This window comes from Boleophthalmus pectinirostris, unplaced genomic scaffold (genome assembly GCF_026225935.1).
Source record: "Boleophthalmus pectinirostris isolate CB_2022bp ecotype Guang Dong unplaced genomic scaffold, ASM2622593v1 HiC_scaffold_23, whole genome shotgun sequence".
Classification (NCBI taxonomy): domain Eukaryota; kingdom Metazoa; phylum Chordata; class Actinopteri; order Gobiiformes; family Gobiidae; genus Boleophthalmus; species Boleophthalmus pectinirostris.
The window spans coordinates 33,893,462-33,910,809 of NW_026571207.1; positions in this window are offsets into that span (position 1 = coordinate 33,893,462).

The window sequence follows — 17,348 nt, forward strand, 5'->3', positions numbered from 1 at the left end:
AGAGCGAGGGGGGAGAGAGGGAGATTAGATAAAGAGGGGTGAAAGAAGAGGAGAGGGAGAGTGGGAGAAGAGAGGGAGAAGACAGGGGGGAAGAGGAGAGGGAGAGGGGGGAGGAGGAGAAAGAGAGGGAGGAGGAGAGTGGGGAGAAGAGAGAGTAAAGAGAGAGGGGGGGAGGAAGAGGAGAGGAGAGGGGGAGGAGAGAAAGAGAGGGGAGAAGAGAGAGAGAAGAGTGAGAGCGGAGGAGGAAGAGGAGAGGGAGAAGGGAAGGAGAGAAAGAGAGGGGAGGAGGAAAAGGAGAGGGAGAATGGGAGGAGAGAGGGGGTTGGAGAAGAGAGGGAAAGGGATAGAGCGAGGGAGGAAGAGGAGAGGGGAGGGGGAGATCAGCGAAAGAGAGGAGAGGAGGAAGAGGAGAAGGAGAGTGGGGAGAAGAGAGAGAGGAGAGAGAGAGGGGAGGAGAGGGAGAAGAGGAGGAGAGAAAGAGAGGGGAGAAGAGAGGGAGAAGAGTGAGAGGTTAGGAGGAAGAGAAGAGGGAGAAGGGGAGGAGAGAAAGAGAGGAGAGGGGGAAAAGGAGAGGGAGAGTGGGGAGGAAAGAGTGAGGGAGAAGAGAGAGGATGGAAGGAAAAGGAGAGAGAGAGTGGGGAGAAGAGGAGGAGAGAAAGAGAGTGGAGAAAGAAGAGGAGAGGAAGAGTGGGGAGAAGAGAGGGAGAAGAGCAGAGAGGGGAGGAGGAAGAGAACAGGGAGAAGAGGAGGAGAGAAAGAGAGAGGAGGAGGAAAAGGAGAGGGAGAGGGAGGAGAAGAGGGGGGAGGAGAGGGAGGAGAGAAAGAAGAGGAGAGGGAGAGTGGAGAGAAGAGAGAGAGAAGGGGGGAGAGGAGAGAGTGAGGGAGGTTAGAGAAAGAGGAGAGGAGGAAGAGGAGAGGGAGAAGAGGAGGAGAGAAAGAGAGAGGAGGAGGAAAAGGAGAGGAGAGTGAGGAGAGAGGGGGGGAGGGAGAAGGGGAGGAGAGAAAGAAGAGGAGAGGGAGAGTGGAGAGAAGAGAGAGAGAAGGGGGGAGAGGAGAGTGAGGGAGGTTAGAGAAAGAGGGGAGGAGGAATAGGAGAGGGAGAAGAGGAGGAGAGAAAGAGAGCGGAGGAGGAAGAGGGAAAGTGGGGAGGAGAGAGAGAGGGAGAAGAGAGAGGGGAGGAGGAAGAGGAGAGGGAGAAGAGGAGGAGAGAAAGAGAGGGAAGAAAGAAGAGGAGAGGGAGAGGAGGAAAAGCAGAGGGAGAGTGGGGAGAAGAGAGAGAGGGGAGGGGGAAGAGAAGAGGGAGAAGGGGAGGAGAGAGGGAGAAGAAGAGGAGAGAAAGAGAGGGGAGGAGGGAAAGGAGAGGGAGAGTGGGGAGGAGAGAGAGAGAGGGGAGGAGGAAGAGAACAGGGAGAGTGGAGAGAAGAGAAAGAGAGAAGACAGAGAGGGGGGAAGGAAGAGGAGAGGGAGAAGGTAGGATAGAGGGGGGTGGAGAAGAGAGGGAAGGGGAAAGAGCGAGGGAGGAAGAGAGAGGGGAGGTGTGTGTGCTGCCAGGGATTTAGAGAGAGGGAGGAAGAGGAGAGGGAGAAGGAGGAAGAGAGAGCGAGAGAGAGCAGGGGAGGAAGAGGAGAGAGAGAGAAACGGGAAAGAGTGAGTGTGAGGGGAGAGAGAGGAGAGGGAAGGAGGGAAGAGTGGGAGAGAAGGGAGGATAAAGAGGAGGAAAGGGAGAGGATCGAGAGAGGTGTAGAGAGGGGGAAGACAAAAAGAGGGGAATGAGAGAATGCCCACTGACACGGCACAGGGAGAGAGGCAGAGTGGGAGCAGGGATTTAGAGAGAGGGGGAGGAGAAGAGAGAGACGAGGGCGGGATGAGACAGAAAAAAGGTAGAGAAAGTGAAATAAATATGAATGAGAATAAAATATGTTTAACGATAAAATAGAAGAGAGCAGTTTGAATGTGTGATCTCTACTAAATGTCCCAGTTATCAATAAACCAAGAAATCAATCAAACACTAAACACAAGCACAAGCACAAGTAAACAAGCACAAGCACAAGTACAAGCACAAGCACAAGTACAAGTACAAGTACACAAGCACAAGCACAAGTACAACACACAAGCACAAGCACAAGTACACAAGCACAAGTACACAAGTACAAGCACAAGCACAAGTACAAGCACAAGTACAAGCACAAGTACAAGCACAAGCACACAGCCTGTGAATGTCTCTCCTCAAGGTCATTCTGCTGCTCTATGACGAAAATAGGACTAAACCAAGTCTAAACCAGGTCTATCAGGACTAAACCAGGTCTAACCAGGTCTAAACCAAGTCATAATCACTTTGATAGAAACTGAGAGCACTGCAGGCTACACCCAACAGCCAACAAGATCTGTAGTTTGTGAGGTACTCCAATTGGAAGACTCTGGTCCAGATCCAAACACAGTGACATCTGGACAGAGATAAAAATCTCTTTCTGGCCTTTTATTCAGAGCGTTCCCAATGCACAAGCTGTTTCATTATTTTGAATAGATCCATGGGTAAACGGGGTTGTCGTCAGACTCAGCATCAGAGCCTGAAGCCTCCGCCAGGCTCTGCCCTTTGTGCCATTAAGACTTTCAGACAAAGCCAGCCAACAATACTGTACGCCAAATTGAGCCACCATCTAAGAAAATTTGGCTGAGCCAGTAAGAATTATGGGCATCAAATAATATTTCTATCCATCACATCCAAAAATAAATGACCAAGGAAATCAATCACAAATAACGCGTAGCCAAGCACAAAGTTTACGGAGCACAATCTGAGCTACAACACAACGTAACACAACGCTCACCACAGCCGGGAGTGTGAGCTGGTACTGTGGGTCCACTGCTTTGAGGTTCTCCTCGCTCTCTCCGGTGTGGACGTTTAGGAGGAAGTACCCCAGCTAGCTGCCATTAGCCAGTGAACAAAAGAGCCGAACGATATCTGCATGCTGACACTGCATGCTGAGATCTTGTAAATCTGTAGAATATAGACAATAGACTATAGGCCTGAAATGACATCTTCAGCCATTTGTAGCCATGAACATTTTGGCGGCTGCAGCAGACATTTGGGTTCTGGCTGAGCCGGCCAGCCCATAACTTCATCAGCCTCGGCTCCGGGTCTACTGTGTTCTCCATCCCTGCCTTTCGTCAGTCCCTCACAAGTTTCTCACTCACTCCAGACTTTCTTTCTGCTGCTCGATTACTGTTTTACAGAAGTATTGTTGCGATCCACTGATAGAGACAAAACAGCGGCTCTGCAGGAGACGTGTGCAGTGAGAGTGATACAGGAGGAATGAGAGCAGCAGACACAGACACACGAGACTAGAGCCTATATATATTTAGTGGATTTAGTATTTATCTATCCAGTAGTGGTGTATTTAGTACTTTGTGCATTGTACAAATGTTCTATGTGGATTTACTACATTTTTGTTAAAAGTTTTCAGTTTGGAAATGGAAACACTGTGCATTTGGTAAGTGGACCTTTTGAGTTTGTAACTGAATATTCCTGCCCTAAAGCCTGAAGAAAAACTTTTCACTTTGTCTAATAAATCCTCCACACGGACAGGTGCCATGATAAAGAAACACAAACACACTGTAATGTTTCTGTGCTGACAAAGGAGCCATTCATTCATTCATTCATACTTTTGCAGACATATGTGGTGTTTTTGTTGCTTTCAGTGGGAGTGTGGGTGGAGGTGAGGACAAGATAACAGCAGAACAGAATGATATTGTGAGGGACAGAAGTGTCTGTCTGAAACCTTGAACACAGAACATCCACCCACAGACGAGCGGCCCACTGAAGCAGAGTCAACGGAGAGAAAGAAACGGAACAGAGAGAGACGGGAAGAAGACGACGGGACAACGGGACAACGGGACGACGGGACGGAAACACCCACAGACTGATGACGCCAAACTCAAAAAAGTAAAAGACTAAAAAACACTGAAATAAAAACATCAGCATCAGGATTTGAAGTTTGAAGTTGAAGTTTATGACAGAACTGAACTGAAATCCAACGCAGAGAGAGAGAGAGAGAGCAGGAGAGGAAGAGGAGAGGGGGAGAAGAAAGAGAGAGAAAGCAGAGGAGGAAGAGGAGAGGGGAGAAGAGAGAGAGAAGGAGTTTGAGACGAGAGGGAGAGAGAGGGAGGGAGGTGGACAAGAGAGAGAAAAGGGAGAGAGAGAAAAAGAGGAAAGCGAGGGGGAGGTTTGTGGAGGAAAAGGGAGGGAGAGCAGAGGAGGGAGGTGGAGAAGAGAGGGAAAGGAGGAGAGAAAGCAGGGGAGGAAGAGGAGAGACAAGGAGGAAGAGGAGAGGGGGAGAAGAGAGAGTAAAGGGATAGAGCAGAGGAAGAAGAGGGGAGAGAGAGAAAGAAAGACGAGACAGAGAGGGAGGTGGGGAAAAGAAGGAAAGGGAGAGAGAGAGAGAGCAGGAGAGGAAGAGGAGAGAGAGGAGGAAGAGAAGAGTGGGCAAAGAGAGAGAGAAGGAGGTTGAGAAGAGAGGGGGAGAGAGAGCGGGGAGGAAGAGGGGAGAGAGAGAGATGGAGAAGAGAGGGAAGGGAGAGAGAGAGAAGGGGAGGAAGAGGAGAGGGGTAGAAGAGAGAGAAAGGGAGAGAGCAGGGGAGAAAGAGGAGAGGGAGAGGAGGAGAGGAGGGGGGGGGAAGACAGAGTGAGGGAGAGAGGAGGGGATGAGGGAGAAGAGAGGGAAAGGGGGAGAGAGCAGGGGAGGAAGAGAAGAGAGGAGAGGAGAGAGAGAGAAGGAGGTTGAGACGAGAGGGAGAGAGAGAGAGAGAGAGAGAGAGCAGGGAGGAAAAGGAGAGAGAGAGGGAGGTGGAAAAGAGAGAGAAAGGGAGAGAGTGGGGGAGGAAGAGAAGAGAGGAGGCAGAGAGAGAGAATTGGAGAAGAGAGAGAAAAGGGGAGAGAGAGCAGCAGAGGAAGAGGGGAGAGGGAGAAGAGAGAGGGAGGGAGGTGAGAAAGAGTAGAGAGAGGATAAAGAGAGAGAAAAAGGGAGAGGAACGGGTGAGGAAGAGGAGAGAGAGACACTTTTGGGGCGTTAAAGTTCACATTGGAGATCACACACAAGTCGCATTTAACTGGAAATATGAACAGCCTCGCAAAAAAAAAAAAAAAATCGCATTATTCCAAAAAATCTGATTCCAAGTACAAAACGTGTTTTGTACATTTTTTTTTTTTTTGTCATAATATTTTTTATTGAGCCAAAGAGAGCACAATTCAAATTGTACAGCATTAACAGCGCTCAATACTTTTATGTTATATTAAAGTTAAAATAAAAATAAATGTGTGCTTTTTTTTTTTATTATATTTTTTTTTATCAGCACTCCAAAAGTTTCAAAATCAGAGCTGAGTGTGTCTATGACAGTGATTCTCAACCAGTGTGCCAGAGATCGTCAGGTGTGCCGTGAGAAATTATCCAATATCACTTTTTTAAAAATTAAAATTTATTAATTATTACCTGCAAACATTATGTCATTGTCGAGTGTCCATGCTGTACTTACTACAGCACGGACACTATACTACAGTGTAGTATATAATGACTGGCAGAGTGATCTAATATTCGTCCGGATGGCAACAGGCAGCTAATTGCCTCGTTCCTTTAAAACAGCGGTGCTCAATACGTTGATCGCGATTTACCAGTCGATCGCCAAGGTCGTGTGGGTAGATCGCCGTGTCTCGTCTCGGACTCGCGTTTGGACTCGGTCTTGTCTGTCACTCAAGGTTCGACACTCAACAAGTGTGATCATATTTCATTACGGCCGCTGCTGTTGGTAATAAACTTGTAGCGGGTGCAGGAGCGTGTGGGGCGTCTCAGTGCAGCCTGTGCGCTCATTTGAAACCCGCGGAGACTCTACGGCACATCACAAACACACACGCTCCCTATGCACGGCTCGTCTGCAACAGCGTGTGCCCTCGTGTACCAGCGTGCATCACAGGGCAGGTTCAACTTCCTAAACATCCTTCCTGTCCATCTGCCTCACGTCAGCACGCCGCCCCTCGCCTTTTCACGCTCTCGCTCCTTCCTGCGTACAGCGAACACAAGCCCCTCCCACAGTGCGGCTGATTAGAAGAGCAAGACCAAACGTGAAGCAAAAACCAGTCTAAATTTGTGTTCCAGTGTTGGCACAAAGCAGGTCTACAGCATAGAGCGGATCTACAGAACAGACCTACTGCCACATTTGGCTGAAGTTTGTCTAACAAAAGTGCACAAATGCATCTGTGTTTGTCACGATGTGCGTTTGGTTTGGTAAACGTGCAGAGGCTGGTAAATATCACTGCAAAACCAGAAAAGAATGCAACTCCAGTTTGGAACTTTAAAAAACAGGTTTAAAAATCTTCCTTCACTTTTTTTCACAGTTTTGTGTAAAGTGCCAGAGGAAGTTCTCTTAAAGAAGAGGTTCTCAAACTGTGGGTGAGGGTCCAAAAAAGGGGCACAGAGTGTTTCAGTGCAGTTTACTTGGTTTTGTATTAGGTAGATCTTTATGACTTGGTCATTTTGTAAGTAGATCACATGCTGAAAAAGTGTGAGCACCCCTGCTTTAAAAGAATTAGTAACACATGTGCATGGTGACAGTCATGGAAAAGTTTTTAAAATGGACGATTGCGAACTCCGAAATGGGCCTTGGACAAGATTCTGACCCAGAAGAAGAGCTTTTCAAGCTTAACTGCTATAAAAACTAAAAACAGAGAGAGACTGAGAGCTGTTGATGAAGAGCTTCGTGTGTGTCTTTCTTCTATTCCTGCCAGGATATCAGCTTTGTGTTCATCTAAACAGGCGCAGGTCTCACACTGAGTAAGTAGAAATTAATGTAGAAATTATATTGTAATTAAATATACTGTATAGTGTCATTTTGTAACATTTTGGTTAGTGGTGTGCCGCAAGATTTTTCCAATGTAAAAAACGTGCCGTGGCTCAAAAAAGGTTGAAAAACACTGGTCTATGAGCCCACTGTACTGACTGGGGACGGGCATTCGATGAAATTTTCTTAATCGATCGTCTGAAGCATTAACGATCGATTATCGATTAATCATTAACATTTTAATATTATGTAACCTAGATAAAAATGTATATACAGTAACACTACAGTAATAGAAATTCATAATATAAGTTACAGTTTAAAATTGTTAAAAAGCATAAATAAGTTATAAGTTTTCTTTTTTGCATTCACTAGCTAAGCGGGTGCTCTCAACTGAATCAGTAGTGAAGTTAAAACAGATTACTACCAAAACAAAGAAGCACTGACACCTCAGTCGCAATATTGTCTCAAATGGTTGGACATGTCTGAGGCCTCGGAGAAACACTGACCTCTAGTGGACAAATTTAACCATTGTCACGCAGGTGTCTCAGCATCGATGAAGTATTGTTAGTGTAAGACAATACTTGTGTGCAGAGCGACACCGAACCTAACAACAACAGTAATAATGATGATTTAAAATAATATGTAAAGAGCAACATAAATAACATGCTGTAAATAAAAAAACAGGTGTTTCCTTGTTTGGTGGAATTAGATCAAAGTGATCCCAAACCATGGATCACTTTTTTCCACTTGCAGACGCCATCAAAAATGAAATAAATGCCAAAAGTCGCCAAAATCACCACTAACGTCACACAATACTCCTCACTACCCAACATTTTTAAGAAATATTGGTGCATCTTTTATACTGTAGCAGTTTAGCGCTTGTCAAACCACAGAAGTGCACTGAACACTCTGAAGCACTCTGAACCAATCACAGAGCGGAACATTCACTGAGCCAATGAAACGCTTCGATACACTGAAGCGATTGACACGCAGAGTGAAGCAGTCGGGGGAGGGACCCACACTTCCACACTTTGGTCGCGTGAGCGGCTGCTGCGAGACGAGCTCCAAGGCAGTGCTTCAGAGCAATTTGTTTCAGAAAGAACGAGACGTGCTCCAGAGCTCCGACTCATTTGTCCATCACTAAGCTTTGTGCAAGTCTCACAGAAACGAAACTTAAAACCGCATGGTTAATTTGCATAAATTAAGCAAAAAAAAAACAGCTCTTGTGCACTGATGCGACACGACTCAGTGGAATACAGGTTAGTGTGACCATATTTGCGTTTGTCAAAACCAGGACACCGTACGGGGGGAGGGAGGTGGGGACTCGTCATCGACATTGAGCGACTCTCATCTGGCAAAACTTTTTCCCACTGGACACCGAAACATATGTGCTGCTTTGTTCACTGTGCACATGGACTCACACTTGTCCCGAACGCAACGGAAAGCCTGGAATTTCTTGTACAAATCATCGTTAAATACACATTTGTGCTTCGGTACGTTGCAGACTGACCCACTGTTTGTGTCTCGCTCCTTCTGATGCAGAGACACATGTACAGACCTGTTTGGTCACACTACACACAGCAACCTACATTCGATTTGTCGCTTAAAATTAACATAATCGATGAAATTCTCAATTCATCATCTAATCATGCCCATCCCTAGCCCTGACAGAGACGCACAGGGCTGAGGAGATTCCAGTGGGTGAGTTATTTGGACAGATGAGGTCTACACCGTGACCTGCACTCATCTGTCTCTCAGACGTTAAACACACCCTGCAGGTTTCATTCATAAAGTTGAAGTTTGAGCTCGGGTACAGGGAGGACATGCACATAACTCACAAAAACACACAAAAACACACAATTTACACACAATTTACACACTACAGAACGACAGAGGAGCTCATTCTCCAACAGGCTCCTACAATTCCGCTCTAACAGTGAGAGATACAGGACTACATTCATCCTATAATACTCCCTACAACTGTACAACAACTCACTTATGCCACAGCCCTACAACTGTACAACAACTCACCCTTATGCCACAGATAATACTCCCTACAACTGTACAACAACTCACTTATGCCACAGATAATACTAACTGTACAACTATGCCACAGATAATACTCCCTACAACTGTACAACAACTCACCCTTATGCCACAGATAATACTCCCTACAACAACTCACCTTTATGTAACAGATAATACTCCCTACAACAACTCACGTTTATGTAACACATAATACTCCCTACAACTGTACAACAACTCACCCTCATGTAACAGGTAATACTCCCTACAACTGTGGAATATCTCACTCTTATGTAACAGATAATACTCCCTACAACAACTCACGTTTATGTAACACATAATACTCCCTACAACTGTACAACTCACCATTAAGCTACAGATAATATTCCCTACAACTGTGGACCATCTCACCCTTATGTAACAGATAATACTCCCTACAACTGTACAACAACTCACCCTCATGTAACAGATAATACTCCCTACAACTGTACAACAACTCACCCTCATGTAACAGATAATACTCCCTACAACTGTGGAATATCTCACTCTTATGTAACAGATAATACTCCCTACAACAACTCACGTTTATGTAACACATAATACTCCCTACAACTGTACAACTCACCATTAAGCTACAGATAATACTCCCTACAACTGTACAACTCACCCTCATGTAACAGATAATACTCCCTACAACTGTACAACAACTCACCCTCATGTAACAGATAATACTCCCTACAACTGTACAACAACTCACCCTCATGTAACAGATAATACTCCCTACAACTGTGGAACATCTCACCCTTATGTAACAGATAATACTCCCTACAACAGTACACCAAGTCACCCTTTTATAACAGATAATACTCCCTACTGAACAGCTTACCTTTATGGAACAGATAATACTCCCTACAACTGTACAACAATACTGTTTATTTACTAACTCTGTGTCCAAGTGACACCATTTCATTTGTCATCACTATTCTTACATTTAAAAAAATAATATAAGACCTTTAAAAACACCGGGACTTCTCTTCCTGTAAAACGAACGTCTCTCGTTTTGTTTTGTGCTAAATTTGTGCTGCGTTAAATTCCACACTTATCAGGTCCATCAGCAAAACAAACGTTCAGCCTCTGGGACACCGTCACTCATGACCCCCTACTGGACACAGGTGGAACTGCAGTAAAGACACAACACCAGTGAATGAGTTTGTGGTTTACTTCAACAAGATTTAAAGAAAAAAATAACACATTTTCTGCATTTTTCTGTTTTTGATAAGAAGAAGAAGAAGATAAGAATAAGACGGAAATTTCAGAATGTTAGTTTAGTGGAGTATGGGACATTAAAATAGTGAATTGTCTCTCATATTGAATTGACTTGTTTGAAACTTCTCAGTGGGATCTGTTCACGCTTATGTCACTAAACCGGCAGACGTTTGGAAAAATGTGGGTGACGATGACTTCCTTTGGGCTCTGTTGGCGATAGTAACTCTGACAAAATCTGGGAAAACTGAGAAAATGGCCCGACTTTCTTCATCTAGATGTCATTGTCATTGTCATTGCCTATTCATTTCTGTATTATAATTTGTCTAGTTTAATAAATAAATTAAATTAATCTAATAAAAAAGATGTTATTGTAGTGTTCTGTTATGTTTGGTAGATCAACAGTTACAACCAGTTGCCTGTAAGTGACATGGAGGATGTGATTAGAGTCCCGTTCCCTGTGGAAAGCTTTGGCAGGTTGTGAAAATGCTGCTGCTGCTGAATCCACCGTTTTATTCTTTTATCACATGCCCAGTGTCGGTTACTACATCGGAAGTCGTCACCTGCATGTTTCCATACGTCTTCTGGTACGTGTGAATAGCGTGAATAGAGCCTATTGTTGTTGGTCTTGGGGAAATCTTCAGAAAACATACCCCCCCGTGACAGAGGCCCTAATGGATGTGAGCTCCTGGACATAGATCATAAACTGACAGACGTGTTACTCTGCCCCAGGAGTCGAAATATGAATGACCTGATACGTAGACTGTGTGGGCGTTGGGAGCAATGCTTTGCCTGAGGTTCAAACCACATCTTAAAACATAAATGAGATTTGAACATATAAAATAAATGGATTAAGACCTCAGGAAAATGCATACTGTTGTTGTGTCCATGGGCAAGACACTCCTCCCTTCTTGCTAAACTATGAATGTGATGTGTGTGTCCGTGTTGTTGGTGGTCAAAGGGGCAGCCTCGCTTGTGTCAGTCTGCCCCAGGGCAGCTGTGACGACAGACATACCACCAAGTGTGGAGTGAGAGTGAAAGATGACGGCTGTAGCACTTTGAAAGTCCAGTACACATCAGGGGTCTCCAGCTTTTTTCCTCTGGTGAGCTCCTTGACAAAACAAAAATACCAAAGAGCTATACGCATTTTAGCATCTGCAAGAAATATAGGAAATATAAGAGCCTTTAGATGGGTGCAGTTTGATGCCTATAAAAAATTTACACAATTGTTATCCATTTATTAGTGCCCAAAGACAGACTTCAAAATTATACATTTACAATGGTAATTGGCATTTAATTAAATCAAATTTTAGTTTTTCAGCACAATACGTGTAATTCAGAAATCCCTTTGCGAGCTGTTTGAAATGGGGTGGAAAGCTCCTGGTGAAAGCTCCTGGTGAAAGCTCCTGGTGAAAGCTCCTGGTGAAAGCTCCTGGTGGCTCCTGAGCTACAGGTTATAGAACCCTGGAGTATAGTACACAGTACACTGTAAAGATTATAAAGTGCAGTATGAGTGTAAGAAATGATGAGCTCCGGGTCTGGAGGAGGTCCTTCTGTGCAGCACTGCTGGCACCCACGCGGTGTTGGGAAGGTGACTTTTAAAATGTATTCCCCTACAGATTACAGATTACATACCCCAAAATGTAGTTTGTAACATAATCCATTAAATTACTTAAAGTGAGTAATGTAATCTGAATACTTTGGATTACTTGATTTGCTGTAGAGAAACAAAGATGAGGAAATCATAACATAAGATGTTTTGTCTGATAAAAGAAAATGAAAAACCCAGATTTTACTTAAACAAATTAAAAATATTATTGATAGAAGAGGAGACACTGTCCGCACGGCATGTTTTAGTCCTGTGATAGTCCTGGTTTAGACCTTGTTTAGTCCTGGTTTTAGTTCTGGTTTAGTCCTGGATTAGACCTGGTTTAGACCTGGTTTAGTCCTGGTTTTAGTCCTGGTTTAGTCCTGGTTTAGACCTGGTTTAGACCTGGTTTAGTCCTGGTTTTAGTCCTGGTTTTAGTCCTGGTTTAGACCTGGTTTAGTCCTGGTTTACACGTGGTTTAGACCTGGTTTAGTCCTGGTTTAGATCTGGTTTAGACCTGGTTTAGTCCTGGTTTAGTTCTGGTTTAGACCTGGTTTTAGCCCTGGTTTAGCACAAAATGTGAAAAACAGGAAAATACCACCATGTAATCCATTTATTTCAACAAAGTAACTGTAATCCAATTACCACTCACTGAAACAGTAACTGTAACTGAATACAGTTACTCATAATTTGTACTCTGATTACGTAACTCCGGTACATGTAATCTGTTACTCCCCAACACTGCACCCATGTTCTGAGACACCAACACCAAGGAAAGAAAAGGTCAAATGTAGTGGACAATTTTCCCTACATGGAAAATGCCCTTTTCTTTTGTTGTCCAATCAGCAGTTAGTAAAATAAGAAAAATGACCCAATATTCATAAAGCCCATCATAAACATCTGAAATAACTCTGTCTCTTGGATGAGCTCCTCTGGCTCTGTGGAGTTATTCATGTTGCGTCTTTGTCTCACTAATCCCTGAGTCTCTGCTCTGGTCATATCGACCGACTTCACGTGCACAGCTCCAGGTTAGTGCACGTCTGAGGGCACAAGCTGCTGCCTCCACAATAAAACGATGACACGTCGTGAATCAGAAACATCCAGGCTAAATGTTCAGGGCTAATCTGCAGCAGAGGCCTGTGGGGTTTGCGGTGGAGGAGGTGGACACTGACACGCAGCAACAACACTGGAAACACATGTTTTAAACCAAAAAAATTCAAAAATAACAACAACACTGTATTTAAAACTGTTTACATTAAAGCTGGAGTGAACTGAAGTACAATAAAACTTGCAAGGTAAATATTTTTTACTCCTTTATTTTGCTGCTTAAAAATGTTGTGATCCAGATTGTTCCAAAGAGAAGTCCAGAAGAAAGGGCTGGTTAAAAGTTTTAAAAAGATACTGTATGGGTAACCAAGAGATAAGTGTTACCATTTTGATTTGCTCTACACATGTTTTTCCCCATCAGCTCTAACCACATCATCATCTCTACATCCATCATTTCAAATACATATGAAGTTGGTGATTTGGTTCTGGTCTGGTCGACTCACCAGCAGTAGAGCCTTATCGCCATCTAGTGGTCAACATTTAGAAAGCAAGTATATAAGAAAACATTCATTACTTCACTACAACCAGTGTTGGGGAGTAACAGATTACATGTACCAGAGTTATGTAATCAGAGTACAAATTATGAGTAATTGTATTAAGTTACAGTTACTGTTTCAGTGAGTGGTAATTGGATTACAGTTACTTTGTTGAAATAAATGGATTACATGGCGGTATTTTTCTGTTTTCACATTTTGGGCTATATCCCCCTCCTTTTTTTTCTCAGTAATTCCACTCATTGCCGGACACTAAACCAGATCTAAAATCAGGTCTAAACCAGGTCTAAACCAGGTCTAAACCAGGACTAAACCAGGTCTAAAACCAGGTCTAAACCAGGAGTAAACCAGGTCTAAAACAGGATTTAACAGGACTTAACCAGGTCTAAACCAGGACTAAACCAGGGGACTAAAACCAGGACTAAACCAGGGTCTAAACCAGGACTAAACCAGGACTAAACCAGGTCTAAACCAGGACTAAAAACCAAAACCAGGTCTAAACCAGGACTAAACTAAAACAGGACTAAACCATGCCACGCGGACAGTGTCTTCTCCTCTTCTATCAATAATATTTTTAATACGGTTCAGTAAAGTCTGGGATTTTTTATTTTCTTTTATCAGACAAAAACATCTTATGTGAAAATTTTCTCGTCTTTGCTTCTCTACAGCAAATCAAGTAATCCAAAGTATTCAGATTACATTACTCACTTTAAGTAATTTGATGGATTCCATTAAAAACTACATTTTGGGGTATGTAATCTGTAATCTGTAGGGGAATACATTTTAAAAGTAAACTTCCCAACACTGCGTGGTGCCAGCAGTGCTGACAGAGACCTCTCAGACCGGAGCTCATCATTCTTACACTCATACTGCCTTATAATCTTTACGTGTACTGTGTACTGTACTAGGTCTATAACTGTAGCGCCGGACTTCACAGGAGCTTTCAGAGCTTCACCAGGAGCTTTACCAGGGGAGCTTTCCACCCATTTCAACAGTCGCAAAGGATTTCTAATTACACGTATTTGTGCTGAAAAACTAAAATTTGATTTAATTAAATGCCATTACCATTGTAATGTATAATTTTGAAGTCTGTCTTGGGCACTAATAAATGGATAATAATTGTGTAAATTTTTTATAGGCATAAACTGCACCCATCTAAAGGCTCTTATATTTCCTATATTCTTGCAGATGCTAAAATGCGTATAGCTCTTTGGTATTTTTGTTTGTCATAGGAGCTCACCAGAGGAAAAAAGCTGGAGACCCCTGATGTGTACTGGACTTTCAAAGTGCTACAGCCGTCATCTTCACTCTCACTCACACTTGGTGGTATTGTCTGTCGTCACAGCTGCCCTGGGGCAGACTGACACAAGCGAGGCTGCCCCTTTGACCACCAAAACACGGACACACACATCACATTCATAGTTAGCAAGAAGGGAGGAGTGTCTTGGCCCATGGACCAACAACAGTATGCATTCCCTGAGGTCTTAATCCATTTATTTTATATGTTCAAATCTCATTATGTTTTAAGATGTGGTTTGAACCTCAGGCAAAGGCATTGCTCCCAACGCCCCACACAGTACGTATCAGGTCATTCATATTTCGACTCTGGGCAGAGTAAACGTCTGTCAGTTTATGATCTATGTCCAGGAGCTCAACATCCATTAGGGCCTCTGTCACGGGGGGATGTTTTCTGAAGATTTCCCCAAGAACAACAACATAGGCTCTATCACGCTATTCACACGTACCAGAAGACGTTTGGAAACATGCAGGTGACGACTTCCGATGTAGTAACCGACACTGGGCATGTGATAAAAGAAAAAACGGTGGATCAGCAGCAGCAGCATTTTCACAACCTGCCAAAGCTTCCACAGGAACGGGACTCTAATCACATCCTCCATGTCACTTACAGGCAACTGGTTGTAACTGTTGATCTACAAAACATAACAGAACACTACAATAACATTTTTATTAGATTAATTAATTTATATTAAACTAGACAAATTATAATACAGAAATGAATAGGCAATGACAATGACAATGACATCTAGATAAGAAAGGGCCATTTTCTCAGTTTCCCAGATTTTGTCAGAGTTACTATCGCCAACAGAGCCCAAAGGAAGTCATCGTCACCACATTTTTCCAACGTCTGCCGGTTTAGTGACATAAGCGTGAACAGATCCCACTGAGAAGTTTCAAACAAGTCAATTCAAATATGAGAGACAATTCACTATTTTAATGTCCCATACTCCCTAAACTAAACATTCTGAATTTCCGTCTTATTCTTATTCTTCTTCTTATAAAAACAGAAAAATGCAGAAAATTTTATTTTTCTTTAAATCTTGTTGAAGTAAACCACAAACTCATTCACTGGGTTGTGTCTTTACTGCAGCCACCTGTGTCCAGTAGGGGGTCATGAGTGACGGTGTCCCAGAGGGCTGAACGTTTGTTTTCTGATGGACCTGATAAGTGTGGAATTTAACGCAGCACAAATTTAGCACAAAACAAAACGAGAGACGTTCGTTTTACAGTGAAGAGAAGTCCCGGTGTTTTAAGGTCTTATATTATTTTTTAAAATGTAAAGAATAGTGATGACAAATGAATGGTGTCACTTGGACACGGAGTTAGTAAATAAACAGTATTTTGTACAGTTGTGGAGTATTATCTGTTCCATAAAGGTAAGCTGTTCAGTAGGGAGTATTATCTGTATAAAAGGTGACTTGTGTACTGTTGTAGGGAGTATGATCTGTTACATGAGGTGAGTGTTGTACAGTTGTATGGGTATTATCTGTTACATGAGGGTGAGTTTTTGTACAGTTGTAGGGGTATTATCTCTTATATGAGGGTGAGTTGTACAGTTGTTAGGGAGTATTATGTGTTACATAAACGTGAGTTGTGTAGGGAGTATTATCTGTTACATAAGAGTGAGATATTCCACAGTTGTAGGGAGTATTACCTGTTACATGAGGGTGAGTGTTGTACATTGTAGTATTATGTGTTACATAAACGTGAGTTGTTGTAGGGAGTTATCTTTACATAAAGGTGAGTTGTTGTGGAGTATTATCTGTGGCATAAGGGTGAGTTGTTGATTTGAGAGTATTATCTGTGGCATAAGGGTGAGTTGTTGTACAGTTGTGGGAGTATTATCTGTGTCATAAGGTGAGCTGTTGTACAGTTGTAGGGAGTATTATGTGTTACATAAACGTGAGTTGTTGTAGGGAGTATTATCGTTACATAAAGGTGAGTTGTTGTAGGAGTATTATCTGTGTCATAAGGGTGAGTTGTACAGTTGTGAGTATTATCTGTGGCATAAGGTGTGTGTAGGGACAGTTGTGAGTTGTTGAGTAGTATTTATCTGTGTCATAAGGGTGAGTTGTTTGTACAGTTTGTAGGGAGTATATAGGATGAATGGAGTCCTGTATCTCTCACTTTTAGAGCGGAATTGTAGGAGCCTGTTGGAGAATGAGTCTCTGTCGTTCTGTAGTGTGTAAATTGTGTGTAAATTGTGTGTTTTGTGTGTTTTTTGTAGTTATGTGCATGTCCTCCCTGTACCCGAGCTCAAACTTCAACTTTATGAATGAAACCTGCAGGGTGTTTAACGTCTGAGAGACAGATGAGTGCAGGTCAGGCCTAGACCTCATCTGTCCAAATAACTCCCACTGGAATCTCCTCAGCTGTGCGTCTCTGTCAGGGGCTAGGGATGGGCATGATTAGATGATGAATTGAGAATTCATTGATTATGTTATTTTAAGCGACAAATCAATGTAGGTTGGTGTGTGTAGTGTGACCAAACAGGTGTGTACATGTGTCTCTGCATCAGAAGAGCGAGACACAACAGTGGGTCAGTCTGCAACGTACCGAAGCACAAATGTGTATTTAACAATGATTTGTACAAGAAATTCCATGCTTTCCGTTGCGTTCGGGACAAGTGTGAGTCCATGTGCACAGTGAACAAAGCAGCACATATGTTTCTGTGTCAGTGGGAAAAAGTTTTGCCAGATGAGAGTCGCTCAATGTCGATGACGAGTCCCACCTCCCTCCCCCCGTAC